Source organism: Haemaphysalis longicornis, unplaced genomic scaffold (genome assembly GCF_048455015.1).
Source record: "Haemaphysalis longicornis isolate Haplotype H1 unplaced genomic scaffold, Haemaphysalis longicornis Haplotype H1 scaffold_6, whole genome shotgun sequence".
NCBI lineage: Eukaryota > Metazoa > Arthropoda > Arachnida > Ixodida > Ixodidae > Haemaphysalis > Haemaphysalis longicornis.
The window spans coordinates 208,757,595-208,768,833 of NW_027526407.1; the positions used below are offsets into that span (position 1 = coordinate 208,757,595).

Sequence of the window (11,239 nt, forward strand, 5' to 3'; positions counted from 1 at the left end):
GAGTTTCTGCACTTGGTTCCCGATTTGCCGGGCTGACAGGTTTGTTTACGTCAAGTTAACTTGTTGCCCATTGTCATTTCAGCCGCGATGTATTTACTGTCGAATATTTTGCGACTAAAATACACACTCACTCCTCTAGTTTGTCACATACTGCATGCATGCCTCCGGCGTAATGATAGTGGCCATTGATGTAGGTAGGTGAGGAAATGTTCAAGTTTTCATCAAAAAAAAAAAAAACGGCCCGAGTTGCATCAGTCCACCGCGCATCAGCTTGAGTGGTTTTGCTTTTTTTGTATCCACAGTGAAAATCCTAGTAAATTAAAATACTTCGCTGATTTATAGCGCGTGCAATATAGCAAACTGTGGATATAAATGGAACAGCATTCGCGCACCCCTGCATGCAGCGGTCTAGTAAACACGACATTGCCCAGCCTCTGCGTGCTCGCGAGATGACCACGGCGTGATGTTGCTTGAATGCTAGCTGGTAGCTCATAGGTGACCCTCCAGGTGACATGCCAGTCCTCGTTTCTGTTACTGTGTGTGTGTGGGGGGGGGGGGGGGGTGAGGCCAGCAAAACTGAGGCAAAAAACCCATTCCAAAGGCTACCAAGTTTTCTCCCGAGCGCTTGCAAGACACTTTATTGCTGCTCGCATTGCTCCTGCACTCGACGTGCGCCGAACAGACGCATTGGCAAGGGAAGGGAGGGGCCATTTTCTTGCGGGCTTCTCCAGTCAATGTCTTGGACACTCGCTGGCTTGATGCCCTGCTGTCTCAGACGTCCCCACTGTCGTGGCAGTTGTGCACGCAAGCTCCGGTGGCGCCTCTTTAAAACCTTGGGCTTGCAAGAGGACGAGTACAGCTGCCAGGATGTGACTGCATGCTCCACTGCAACCCGCCGGGCACTCGCACGCTGCCTCCACAATCGCCCCACTGTCCGTCTCAGAGGTGAGGCACACAACATAGGGCCGGTCAATTTTTCTCTGGGAGCGAAAGCAGCTGCTGACCACATGGATGAGGCCCAACCTGCAAGAACAGAGAGAGTAACAGTAAATAGCACTCAGGGAAGAACAGGACTAATCCGCTACAGTTTATGCTACAGGGACAGAGCAGAAAGCAGTGGCCGCAAGGAACATCTCGACTCAAAATGACCAGATTTGGTGTCTTGCTTAACACTGTTGCAAGGGCAATAATCTACACCTCAAACAGCAATGATGTCAAAATTGTTTTTCAAGTTCGAGCGTGCAAGTATCGCTGCATGATTTGTTAATGTACTTACAAGAGAACCTCACCGTGGGTAATGATACCAGTACCCGCATATTCGTGTTCGTCATAACTTAAGCAAGCAATATTATGATTATCTGGAACTCACTTCCAAAACCTTTCCAGATAAACAGGTAAACATTCTGGCTATACCGATGACCCATCGAATTTAAAAAAAAAATTTTTAGTTCAGTGAGTTCGAGCTAACGAGGTTTTACGGTATTATCTGTTCGGGCACACTCAAAACATGCGCTTTAGAAGCTACCACAACCACCCCACTGCCAAAAAAGGACAAGCCAGACGCACAAACAGATTTTTGCGGCAGGACATGCGCAATAAATAATGAAAACACACACAAAAACGAAAATTCAAGGCGCATGTGCACTTTTGTAGTTGACTTCGCCGCAAAGCACGAATGCTTTGCGGCAAACGCACGGGCGGACGACCGTCACGGAAAACGGCCGCAACCTTTCCGTAAACATCTTCGCCAAAAATCGTCCCGTAAATTCGATGTACAGCATTTGAAAATACCTAATCCATCCACTAGCGGTACGGTCTGGCGATTGTCGCTTTCCTCTTTCAGGGTTACTGCAACAGGGTCCCCGCTACGCATTTACATGGTAAACAACGGTGAACAAAGTGCTGTACAAATGCTCATACCGGTTAACTCGCGTCAAGTAAAAAACAAAGATTTACTTACTGCGAGTCGCACGTGTTTGTCCGCACCGATGAAGGCGAGCAATGCGGCTCGGTGGCTAGGCGGCATGCCTGCTGCGCTGGGCTCGGATGGGTCTTCGGCGCGGCACCACGAGTGGTGTGAGTCCTCAGACACAGTCGGCAGCGCAGACGAGTCCTTCGTCCACAATCCGTGGTCGGGACCCAAAAAACGCAGTCCAGTTTGAGCCATACCGCGTTACCGTCACCTACTTTTCCACAGTAAACAATGCGAGACTTCGCGATCGTCGCCCGTACCAATATGGCGGACGGTCTTGTTTACATCAGTGTTGCTAGATCACCAAGCAATTTCGCATAGGGTCCATTACAAGCCAGAGAGAAAGTTGGTTGTGGCTCTTTGTGGCGTGTTTAAATAACCGCATACTGTATGAAATAGCCCTTAAAGTAGTTGCAGAGGCTAAACAAAATAATATCCGCTAAAATAAGCCGATTTGTCGGCTTTCTATTGAGCGAGCTGTCGCGGTGGTCGCTGCGTGGGACAGTATCGCCAGGTCGGGTGGTTTAAATGTTTGACTACAGTTACAGTTTTTTCTTCTTGCGTGCGGTCGACAAAGGAAAGTTCACGAGTAGCATAAACACGGAACTCTGCTCATCCTATATCCTGAGGTAACTGCAAAAGGTTGCTTCAGCGGGAGCATACAAGCGAACGCAAGAATTGCTCAGCCGACTCAGCTGACACTGCAGGCCTGGCACCGCCTTTGAAACGAGTGGAAGTTTTGTTTCGTATTTTCGCAAACTAAATGATTCTTGCTTAACGTTTTACGCCGCACGATTTACGAACGGCAGGGTACATGTATACTAGCGAGTAGGTGGGGCAATAGCACCAAATAAACAAATTAAGCTCAAAACATGCACCAAACCACACGCCCGCTGCCTGCAGAGATGTGTACTTCTATAACATCACATAACACAGCCGCATACACGGCGCGGGGCCCCGAATATTTACATACGGTCATCACTGACTGTTTTGGTTTTCTAGTGCAGGGGTCGTCGAATCTGAACGCCGACACGCCAGTTTTGACTTCAAATGGAGTTAGACAGCGAGACAAGAACAGAGAATTGGCGTCCTCCAGTTGAATTGCCCCCACATCTTCACACTTCGCCAGATTATTGTCAAATATTATTAGAAATTCGCTGAATTTTTTTCTCTTTGCATTCAAAGCCCCCTCCTCCTCCCACCCGATTTGCCGTCCAGCCCTCCGCCTTTGGAACTCCGCCTATGGAACTCGGCCGTTGCTGACCCTCATTCTAGGCTATTAAGTACGAAGTGGGAATGTACGCTGCAAGAGCGTAATTAAGTAAAGTGAGAGCAAACAAGGAAAGCGCACGGCCTCTTAGTTCGCCGGACCACTTTGTTTTACGGCCACTAATTTCGGAATCGGAAACAGATTTCACGCTTCTGACGGTCGCGGCATTTTGTCACTGAGACACGCAATAAAACGGCAAGCTAACGCTGCACCATGTATTCGTAACGGGGACGCAAACGAGCACTGTTTAATGAAAGTGCATGCATAGTGTGCAGGTACGCAAAAGAGCGGCGCACCGCAGCAGGCGAACCTGCGGTCCGCCGGACTCGCTGGCTTTTTAAAGCGCGATCCTCGCCGATTGCGTCACGCTTCTTTTTTGATCGGCTGTTTTTGAGAAGTCTTTGTCACCTAGAGTATTAGTTTAAACTAGAAATTTAATTCACTTAAAATCTCACTTCGTACGACCATCGATCGGTGAACCTGCGAGTAGCAAACGCCGTCACGGTCGCGGCACTTTCATCGGCGCTGTAAACGTGTTTAGCTCTGCAAAGCTTTTTCCCCTAATGCCAAGTTGATCACTGAAATAGATCGGACGCGTCGGGGATGAGCTGGTGACCACGTCGCAAAATAATCGGGAGCGTCGAGCTTATTTTGCTTCTGTCAACACGGGATCCACTGTAAACGCAAACTAGCCGAAATGGAGTTTTAATCAAGTAATGTGCCCTGGAAAGTACCTATAGCAAAAAATGTACTCCCTAGGCATGATCTAAAAATGTGGACGAACCTCCATGGTAGTACCGTTGCCCACCCGTGTAGCAAAAGGGAGGATTTAGAACGACGTAACACCATTTGTGAGATGGCGTTCGGTTCCTTGTATACTACCACGTCCACAATAAACGCCCTATCTGAGGTAATCATCTCAAGCGGGCGGTCGCCATGTTAGTCTTCTGCTGTCTCCGTAAGCAGGACGCGACGGTTGCACGCAGCTACAAAACCAATACCGTACGTATACCCGTATAGATGCTTCAACCAGCGCGATCACAGGCAGAGAGCGCGGCCGTGTTGTCTCAATCTGTTTATTTTGGCGATAGGTGTTGTCAAACTCTGCTGCTAACGAAGAGGCAGTTCTCGCAGTTGCAAACAATTGCAATGTTCATCTGCTTCGCTTGCTTGCGCATACATAGACGATTTAAATTCTCGTGCCAGCGCACCAACGCACCCGACTGCAGCGACTCAACTTGCCCTGGCGGCACGACTGGCTGCCCGGATGTAAACAACCTCTGTGCTTTCAACGCAGCGCGGCCGGTGACTCGGCGCGGCCGGAGCTTCAAGCCTCGCAATGGGCCGTCGTTTTTTCTTATTTGTGAAGGACTAGTAGTGCCATTTGGTGGAAAGATTTTCATGTGCCCCTGTCACACGAGGAACGGCCGCAAACAGCATTTGGATACGGCGACAGGTGTGGACAGCTCGCAGGTAAGTGGTCTTTCATCAGTCGATGCGTTTGTCAAACGTTTGGATAGGGTTAACAGCGAAGTACCCGGGTACCCGTGCCGCTCACAGCTCGTACACGCACGGGCAAAGAAAAAAGCGCACACTCGTATTATTTTACTTGTTTGTGGGTTTTGGGGTATGCGTTCGCATTCTTTTGTAGGCCGGTTTGTAACAGGGCATTCGAGGTAAAATCGTTTGTCGCGCGCGGTGTCGTTTCAAAGCAACGTGACGGTTACTTCGTGCTGGCGAAAATCAGCGCAGTCAGACGGAAGCGGGAAGGAAGGTAGAGAGATCGGGAAAGAGGGCGCTAATATATAAAAGAAAGCGTAATGCAAGACGAGAAATATAACACAACCCGCCTGCATTTCTCCGAACTTCAGGACAGAGCCGCACACGGGTACGTTGTCACAAACTCGAGCGTACGACGTCTAAAAGTACCGTATATATATTTTTTTTTTTCATTTTTCAACGTGACCTGAGCCACTTATCTTCTCATTGCCGCGCATGCAGACCTGATCGTGTCCCTGTGTTTGAGCGCACAGCCATCCTTTTGCGACATAAGAACCAGCAAACGCGAGAAATTGTAGAAGCCAGCCACATCAGAAAAGCTGGTTCCGAATGTATCAGTCATCCCTCTATCGCCCTGCTTAATCGAGAAGTCGCATATTTAGACGCACATTGAGCGCTATTTCGGTGCTTCTTCTGGGAATGCGTGTTGGGGGTGGGAGGGGCGTCTTAATCCATGTATGATGCGGTTATCTTTGCTGATTTTTCGCCTTTCGTGCGCCTCAAAGTTCGTTTTGTGGTTTTGTTGTTACGGTTTTTTAGTATTTTCGGCTGAGTGCGCCGAGAACTGTGACGCATTGGGGGCGCGGCAATTGGGCGCTTGGGCATATAAAGCTTTGAATTGTGCAATAATAAACTAGTTGCGAGTGTGCGCTTGTGCCGTCTTCATGTGTTCTTGTCCTCCTTATATTTGCGCGCAGTTTATTTTTCTCAATGCATAATTACCAACTCGCCCAACTCGCAACCCTTTTACAGATCCTATACTCCGTAAAAATGAGTTGCCTGCCCTTTTAGGTACGGCAAAATCTCGCGCAGCGCATCATTCTGACAGGGGGCCATATCCTAATGTCAATGCACACACTATGAAAGCAGCTTGCACTTAATGCGTCACATTGTCTGCTGATAAGCATTTTAGATTCGCCCCTCTCATCATCATTCGCTTCGTGGAGATGGCGGGATTTTCTTTCATAGCTTGTTGTCACTGCAGTAATTAATAGCACAATCAGTCCTACAAATCACAGAAACGGTTCGTTTCACGTTGAAAATACTCACAGTAACACACTTTGCATCTCACGGAGGAACAATCGGTTGCAGTGATGAGGCATAAGGGTAACTTGTTGTTAAAGGGTCATTGAAGACAACCAGCAAGTTGATTTCAAACGGAAGTCGGACCTCCGCATAGCCATTTCAGCATTGATTTAGTGCCAAGATGCCTTAAGTGCTGAGAAATCGCTGTTCAACTGCTCATCAAACGTGACGCAAACACGACGGCAGTCGCTGTTTGCATCAGGATAAACCGGAAGCAAGTGAAGCAGCGGTGATTAATAGCAGTATACAAGCAACTGAATACAACATTACCACGTACCAAGCAGTTTGGTCAGTTCCGGTCAAATCGCTCATGCTTCCCCAAACTCCCCTGTCATTTGCCGTTCGAGACCACTAAGCAAAATGTTTCTCCATTGGACCTGTGATCAGTATTTACGCTTCACTGAAGAAAAACATTGCCCTTTTGAGGCCTCGCAAGTTTTGGCGTCGAACGATTTTCTCATGCGTAGCTCGCATGCTCCCTTGGAAAGCGGTACTGCCACCACAAGTATGGACGAGTAGCACCATCCAGCGGCAGCCAAGAAAGAAGTTGTGCGCGTCAGGCCACTTAAGCCCTTCCGGTGAAAACGTGTTTTTGCTAGTTTCAACCTTATTTTAAAAAAAATGCCAGGTGTAAGAGGGGTATAATAGTGTTCTCCGTGAGCTAATCTATCAACCTAAAGAGACTTGCATTTTAACTTCACTGTCATTTAAAGTTGTGCTCGAGTATATTGTGCGGAAGTAATATCTTTTTTATTGCTGCAAAAGCCACGATAGTTAATGTACTGGCACTTGGTTTTATGAAGCCTTTGCATTCCTAATTTAAGTACTGAAATTCGCAGAGAACCTGGCATAACAATTTTATTACTGTACCGAATTATTAAGTTCATTTAACCATAGTGTCTGTTTTGAATTTTACATGTGGGGCATTTTTTTTTCTTTTTTGCTTTTTCAGGTAGATGTTCCTTTGACTCCCTGCCTGCATTCCGCGAACGGGGAAATTAGCCTCCGCATCGATGGCCAGAGTGTCTTGACTGCATCATCTTTACTGGGAGGACTGTGTAGTCTGTTTGCATCGTTCTGGGTTTTCAACATTCAATATCCCAAGAAGGCACACAGAGCTCTAACGTTTGTGGAACATGCCTTTTTGGACCTTGCCAGCACCAAACCACGTGTGAAGGATTTAGAACTAATTAACTTTTATCGCATCAATATCCCTCACCAATATTTTATTTGTTTTCAATCCTGTAATCATTGGATAGTAGTTTAAAGAATTTCGTATTATGTTTCTGACGTTTTCTTTTTTTTACTGAACAGGGGATATTTGATGGGCCCTTCTGTATGCTGATAATACAGCTATCTTTTAGTGAAGCAATTTTATTAACCAACTAATATCACTTGAAACAATTATCTAAATAATGTTGGCAACTGGTGCCAAATGAATCAACTCAAAATTATCGGAAAAACACGAATTACATGGCTTTTTCTTCTCACTCTGAAGAAGCTGTCGCGATACCACCCATTCTGTTCTATATCCTTGCAATTAACCCCTCAGACTGGGTCAACTTTTCTTGGCGCATTTGTGTCTTTATCAAAAGGCACTGGTATTTTCCGCAGCATATTTCTCGTTCTTTATATTACTCATTTATCCATAGCCATCTCATTGCTGTCTGTCTCCTACATCATTTATCTCTTGTGCCTTTACCATCTACAAAATGCTCGTTACCTTTCAATATCAAATCGTTACACAGCTCTCGCTCATTTCACCACCAATTGAAAACATTTTTTGTTGTTGTAAACCACTGCAACCATTTTTTTTTCACTTTGTGTACTGAGTACTGATAAGTACTCACGCGTTCTCAATCCTCTAGTATTATATAATGATGTCACTTACCATGACGTTGTGTTTGTACCTATATGTTTTTCGCGTATTTCCAGTTCTTGTAGTAATATTGTTTCTACAGTTTGTTCAACTAGCACACAGATCGCTCATTTCACCACCAACTGAAATTTTTTTGTTGTTGTAAACCACTGCAACCATTTTTTTCACTTTGTGTACTGAGTGCTGATGCGTTCTGATAAGTTCTGATAAGTACTGACGCGTTCTCGATCCGCTATTATTATATAATGATTTCACTTACCATGTGGTTGTGTTTGCGCCTATCTTTGTTTTTCGCGTATTTCCAGTTGTTGTAGTATAATATTAATTCTACGGTTTGTTCAACTAGCATTCTATTGCTGTCTTCCATTCCTAACTGGCGTGTTTTTAGCAATTTACCATTTTTGCTTTCTTATAGGAGGTCGCCCTAAGTTTTTATTTCGGAGCCTCCTTGTGTACACCATGTACCATGTAAACTTGTATGCGAAAGTTCGTTTGAAATAAACCTGAAACCGAGCAAAACCGTATGAAATCAGTACTCCCGCAGGGAACTAGAAACTCTCCCTTGTGGCCTTGAAAAAACTCCTTTCGGAAGGCCTACAAAACCGCCCCAACTTTGCAAAACTCCATTCAAAAGAAATATATGCTTCCCTTGAACCTCCTAAAAACTCTCCTCGCGAGGCCTACAAAACGTAAAACTCCATGCAAAAGAAGTAAATGCTTCCCTTGAACCTCCTGAAAACGCCCCTAAAATAACATAAGTACTTCCCAAGGGAGCCATAATAGGCTCCTATTCAACCGCCTAAAAAGTCCATAAACATCACTTAAAAACGCCTTGAGGAAGTAAAGAATACTCCATTTTAACCTCCTTAAATTCTCCCTAACATTTCTTAACACTCCCTAACTACCTCCTTTCTATCACCTAAGAACACCCTGTTTTGAGGAGGTAAACAAAACCTCCCTGTTCCATGTAGTAAAAAAACTCCTACAAGGAGGATCACTAGAGGACAGGCGAAAAAGAACCTCTAGGGAGTATATGGGTGGAAAAAAAGTTTAGAGTGATACCCGGAAGTACTGCCCGGAAGCCGTTTGCGCAGCGCCCCCTGGGCAGCGCAGGAGGCCTATATATTTCTCACTTCCTGTGTAGGCAAAGTCCTTGAACATATTATTCACACCCGCCTTACTCAATACCTGACGATTCCAACGCCTATCCCCCACCATGCTTGGCTTCCGCTCTCGGCTATCAGTCCAAGACGTCCACCTACAACTCCTTCATGACATCATTGCCCCTCCCTCCCGAATGGACACGGCCGCCATTCTAGCTCTTGATCTTCAAAAAGCTTTCGACCAAGTCTCCCATGCAGCAATCCTGAGCAACCTTGAATCACTGAAAGTAGGCCACTGGACCTATACTCTAAACTTTTTTGCCTCCCATATACTCCCTAGAGGTTCTTTTTCGCCTGTCCTCTAGTGATCCTCCTTGTAGGAGTTTTTTTACTACATGGAACAGGGAGGTTTTGTTTACCTCCTCAAAACAGGGCGTTTTTAGGTGATGGAAAGGAGGTATTTAGGGAGTGTTAAGAAATGTCCGGGAGAATTTAAGGAGTTGAAAATGGAGTATTCTTTACTTTTAAAGGGCGTTTTTAAGTGATGTTTATGGAATTTTTAGGCGGTTGAATAGGAGCCTATTATGGCTCCCTTGGGAAGTACTTATGGTATTTTAGGGGCGTTTTTAGGAGGTTCAAGGGAAGCATTTACTTCTTTTGCATGGAGTTTTGCCAAAGCTTGGGGAGTTTTGTAGGCCTTCCGAAAGGAGTTTTTCGAGGCCACAAGGGAGAATTTCTAGTTCCCTGCGGGAGTACTGATTTCACACGGTTTTTGTCGATTTCATGTTTATTTCAAACGAACTTTCGCAGACAAGTTTACATGGTACAGTCGGGGACTTAATTTTGCAGACCACGCGAGCGCGTGGCAAAAGCCACCGATGCGCGCTCTGGAGGCCCGGCGCCTGTTGTCGAGACCGGCGCGGCGCGCATGCGCGTCCTGTTTTACTTGCGGGCACGCCGATTTTCTCGCTTCCTGCAGCGGTGCTGCAATGGTCACTCAAGCACCGCATAGCGACGCCTTTGTAGCATTCCTTCCTTCCCGATGGCACATTTGGGGCCTAACGTGACGATTGCGAGGACTTTGGCGCAAGTGCTGCTCGCGTCCTGATAAACACTTGCGCGTCATGTTTTATTTGTTTGTTTTGTTCTTTATCGTTCACAGATGATGAGACTAGCGGCTTGCGAACGGCGTCCCCGAATGAAGCGCGTACGAAGCACAGTCTCACGGTACGGCGCTACCGATGACGAAATGCCAGCTATATGAATAGCGAACCTTTATTCACCTTGTTCATTGTGTAATTTGGCCACTGAACATATATTCCAGCTCGCTCTCCGCTGCCCATAAAGTAGGCGATTTGCAAGTTTGATAAAAAAAATTATTTCGATGTTTTTGCTTCCTACTTCATTACTTAAAAATGATAGCAATACGTACTCACATAAATTGTCTGTTCGCTCTGCCCGTCGCATCTGTAAAAATGGCACCTCGGGCTCACATTGAATGCCGTAAAATTATTCGCTACTTTTAAGAAGGTGTTTTTCAAAGGGACCTTTGCCGGCTTACTAATAGGCCAAGAGATGCTGTTAGCCGAGGAATTCATTCCTACGGTGATGGATTGCTTCAAGGCCGGAGCAATTCTTCAAGGTCGGCTTGCATTGATTGATTATTAGGTTTTAACGCTCCGATGCTACAAAGCCGATAAGGCGCATCGTAGTTGAAAGCTCCGGATTAATTTTGATTACCTGGAATGTGTAACATAAGCCGAAATCCCGAACACACTTGAGCATTTTCTCTTTTCGCCTCCATCAGAAAAAAGCCACCTTGCAGATGCCCAGCGGAGCGGAAGGACAAGGTCAGCAAGAAAACAGGAGGATAAGCTGATTATTTTTCAGTGGTTAAAAACCCGTTCATTAGTGGCAAAACATTCGAAAGGCCCTAAGTAGCAATTAATATTACGGCGAAAAGTAGCGAATAGGGTTATGGCGTTCTTCGACGGGAACCCTGGGTGCCGTTTTCAATAATGCCGACGCGTCGAACGAACAGACAATACATATGGGTATGTCTTATAATCATTTTTAAGTAAGGAAGCGGACATTAAAATAAAACAGAGGATTTCTTTTATCAAACCTGCAAATTGCCTACTTTATGGGCA

At 45.9% G+C, this 11,239-nt stretch overlaps 1 long non-coding RNA gene across 1 annotated transcript; it reads right to left on the reverse strand.

The window, feature by feature from the left end:
* Window positions 1-621: 621 nt before the first annotated feature.
* LOC144142187 (uncharacterized) lies at window positions 622-2,321 on the reverse strand. Its single transcript, XR_013316878.1, has 2 exons — window positions 1,961-2,321; window positions 622-1,023 (listed from the first exon to the last, which is right to left on the reverse strand). It is a non-coding gene; the product is annotated as an uncharacterized LOC144142187 (long non-coding RNA).
* Between the last annotated feature and the right edge of the window lie 8,918 nt (window positions 2,322-11,239).